We start from the raw sequence: 4,438 nt of genomic DNA on the forward strand, positions 1-4,438 counted from the left end.
TTTTTTCTTACACATTTAAAACATTGTTCTACACAAGTTTAATTTTTTGTGTACATGTTTAAATTTTCTAACTACATGATAACATTTTCTACACAAGTTCAATGTTTTAATATCTTGTCTTGGTACACATTGTATATTTTGGGTATACATCTAAAAACATTTATACAGGTTTAAAAAATTCATATACATGATTAACATTTCTTTTTCAAATAGTGGTTTTGATGTCTAACTTTTGTTGTGCACATCGTACATTTTTTGTTGTGCATGTGAAACATTTTTTTGTAAAGGTTTAAAAAATGAATTATTTGTATACAGGTATTTTTTTTCTACACACATTAAACACTTTTCAGATGCACTGTAACATTTTTTTCTAAAACTTGTGTGAAGTGTTTTTTGTAACATGTATATTTCGAACTACCCTGTCGGGGGCTTGGAACACTCTAGCTGGGCCGACCCATTGCGGTCATTGTCGTGAAATAGGGTTTGCTGGGCCAGGGTCCACGGGCAGCCCAGGTCGAGTCAGTGACGGAAACAAGTCCCGCATCCATTGGTACAGCTTCTCGTCGCGGCAATCTATAAAAGAAGAGGAGAGATTGAAAATCAAGACACGCACGCAGAGGCAGCCGCCTCAACCCCAAACCGTTGGAAGATGCCGAAGGCCAGGAGGCGGCGCAGGAGGGGGAATCCGGGGACGGAGACGGAGACGGAAGCGAGGAGGAAGAAGAAGAAGAAGACCAAGAGAAGCCTGGCACTGGCAGTGATGTTCGCGGCCTTTGAGAGTGAAAAAGCCCAACCCCAACCAAAATTAGGTGCCCAACCTCCGCCTGATTCCCCTCCTAATCACGACATGAGTAGTACTACTACTAGCAGTATTGGTGCTTATATTTTCTGTATGTATGCATGCAGATCGTGCGTACGACGATGATGTGGTCGAGTCCTCGGCGGAGGAATCCTCTTATCCACCCAGCCCTCTGCTCCACAAACCCTACATCCCCGACGAGCTAGCTCATAGGCCGGACATACGTGCCGCCTACAAGCACGCCGAAGCCGAATACCGAGCAGGCAAATGTATTGATCCCTCTTTTTCTCGTCATTATCATCGTCGTTACCAAGACACTAATCTAGCTGAATTTTTTTCCCAGTTGGTTCGAAATTTTCCTCCTCATCGTCGTTACCAAGACACTAACATAGCTAATTTCTTTTGTGTATGTGTATGTAGCTTGTCGGTTTGTCTTCACCTTGGATCGCTACTCTCCCCGTTCGTGCCTGTCCAACGACCGAAGCCTTCTTCATATCCGCGAGCCTGCAAAGGATGCCGTGCTTTTTGCCGCCAACTCTGTCGTCACCCTCTCGTCCTATCTTGGTACATAACTAAACATAAATATTGGTAATATTTTTCTAGGACATCGACCGAGTGTTGTGACTTTTGGTTTTGCTTTAATTGCAGACGATGAGCCGCTGAATAGGTGTTCTGGTTTGTGGATTCAATGGGACGACAAGAAGAATACCGCCGTGGTTTTGACGTCTGCGCATCTCATTTGCGCAAAGGAATACGATGAGTGGAAGAATGAGTGGACGGGTGAATATCATCGCGAGGCTGAGGTGAGCTTCCTAACACTAACTCACTATTCTAAGTATATGTCATCTTCATTCACTAGTTTTTTTTTGTTGTTGCCCTTTTTCCTTTCATCTCAAAATTTAATCATTTGCAATGCCTCAATCCACAACGGTTACCATTAATTGTGGTCTCCCCAATTTTCGTAGAAGAAAAATGAACTAGCTAGCTAGTATGTATGCACACTCCGTACTTCCAATAATAGACTTGATTTGGTGTGGCGTTTTTTTAATAGTTCATCTCTCGAAAATGGTTTCATCAAATATTATGAAAATTCTATCATTGTGTCATAATTTTTGCGGTTGTATTTCCAGGTCATTGTTCGCTTGTTGGACGACACAACTGCAGAAGCCAGTTTCCTCTACCTACAGGAGCATTATGAATTTGCTCTTTATGAGGTTGTAGTGGACAAACCGGTTCAGCTATCCACTTTTAACGACAATGTAAACTCTGGTCAAGACGTTTTCCGACTTGGAAGAGATGAAAATCTTGATCTAAGGATAACCCATGGTAGGGTGAAATATAGGATTCCAACCCGTCATGAGAGATGTCACTACATGTATTTTTCCAACGATGAACATAGAGTACGTACTATGACTTAATTCTAAATTTATGTTTTCTATTTCAATGTTGCTATTTTCCTAGTACAAATTATAATGTTTGTTATTGTTACCATGTTGTAGTTCCGTGACGATGGAGGCCCCGACATTGACTTAGAAGGGAAGGTTGTGGGAATTGTTAACAATTAAATCAATGAGACCTTTTTACCCTCTTCTATATTGCATAAGTGCTTGAATTCATGGAGAAAGTTGAAGTACGACCCTTATTCCCAATTCCTTTTTTGTGTTGTTAATTAAGATAATGCATTCTCTTATACTCCAGATTACGATTGAACAACTACAAAGTTATTATGTCCGGATTACGATTGCTTAACAATTACTACGTTTGAAAGAATTGCTAAAATATGGTTTATAAAAATCATTATGTTTAGGTCTAGGTGCTATACATAAAATGGGTCTAACATTATAGAGAAAATGTGTGTTGACCACCTTATCAAATTATGAAAGAATTGCTAAAATATGGTTTATAAAAATCATTATGTTTAGGCTTAGGTGCTATATATAAAATGGGTCTAACATTACAGAGAAAATGTGTGTTGATCACCTTATCAAATTATGCGTGCCTTCCCAACTATTTCTATGCAGGGTATAGGAACTCAATTTGGTGTAAAGATTTAGTTTTTCTATTTAACCTGGTGACTTATTTTTCAAGCTTAATCCTCTTTGAGAAGGGCGTGAACTAATGTCTTATTATGGTATTAATTCTATAGTGGTCTTTCCTAAGTTTTGTGTGATACTCATTTTGGTATCTTTTCTAATGAATATGTTGTTTTACTTCTAACATAAGCCTGTAAGACAATTACAATCTTAGTGATTATATTTTTTATAGGTGTGTCCCTCGTGCCCACCTTGGAATGACCTTTACTTCCATCAAGCTTCTAGATCCTATTTGTATTGAGAGGATAAGGTGTAAGCATAACATTGCATCCGGTATTATTGTTGAACAGGTATATTGTGTTGTTTAACATTATCTATATATTGTCACACTTGCTATTAGTTTTCATAAAAAATGTTCCTCGTGCATATTATGGTTTAATGATGGTCAATTAAACATTAGGTGTCAAAAGAATCGAATGTTGAGAAACTTGGAATCCGCAAGGGTGATATTATTGAACGTTTCAATGGAGAGTATATTTCTAGTACAACCGAGGTAAGGTATTTTTTTTAGGTAAAATGGAGAAAATAGTTTTTTTATGTGACACTTTATGCTCTCGACTTTTGTACCTTGTTAGTTGGAAAAGATGTTGCTGGATATAGGCGGGGACCAATTTGATCAAGCAAAAGTCTTAAATGCTGAAATAGGTGTTCGAGTAAGTTACTATTATGCTTTAACTATGGAATGCTTAAATTTATGTCGACCATAGAAATTTGAAATAATATTGTTGACTTTACAGATTCAAATATTTCGTGCCACGAAACTTTGCCGAAGAGTTAGAAACTTGACCGTAATTGTATCGAATTGTGGAGAGAATATCATAGAAGGTAATCATCTTCCTAATGTAGTAGTAGATTTTTGTTATGATGAATTTAAGTCATCACATTTCTCTCTTGTGTTGATTCAATTTGTCTGTTCCCCCAATTTCCCTGAGCCTTTATTATAGTTTTTTTAATTTCTTGAATTCTTCCTGCCCCTTGCTTCATTGAATATAAATGTGATAATCACCAATATACCTGGCGTATTTGTTTGAACCTTGATGTTTTTATTTGTGTAGGCACTTACCCTATCACTGATGGCCTTTGGAAATGAGTGAATCAACACATACATTCGATTAACTGATTCTTTCATGAAGCAGATGGAATTAACACAATGCCAATTAAAGGCATAATTTTCAAATTATTTGTGTATCCTCATTCAAAATTTTAGAACCATGGTTCCTATTTAAATGTAATTCATGGAACGTGGAAGGAACATGGCTATGGTAGAATCTAGCTACTTCTTTTGAGTTTTGTGAGACTCGCAACTTGTACGATATGGACGACGAATTGAACTTCATAATCATGTTAGAGTTAAATGTTTGGCACAAGATTAATGTATTTACATAAAAATGTATATGTATGTGAACAAATATGTAGGGGCTGTTTTGATGGTAGCCCACAGCCGCCCTACCAAATTATGAGCATTGACTGATGGACTATGCCTTTGCTTGGATGTTACCCAAAAATTCTGATCTTGCCAATATGTTTGTTGCCACTCCTAATTTTG

The 4,438-nt window shown here is 37.6% G+C and overlaps 1 pseudogene; it reads left to right on the plus strand.

Moving 5' to 3' along the window:
• Positions 1-760: 760 nt before the first annotated feature.
• LOC119299023 lies at positions 761-3,982 on the plus strand (annotated as a pseudogene).
• Positions 3,983-4,438: the final 456 nt, after the last annotated feature.

This window comes from Triticum dicoccoides, chromosome 5A (assembly GCF_002162155.2).
Source record: "Triticum dicoccoides isolate Atlit2015 ecotype Zavitan chromosome 5A, WEW_v2.0, whole genome shotgun sequence".
In the NCBI taxonomy this organism is placed as follows: domain Eukaryota; kingdom Viridiplantae; phylum Streptophyta; class Magnoliopsida; order Poales; family Poaceae; genus Triticum; species Triticum dicoccoides.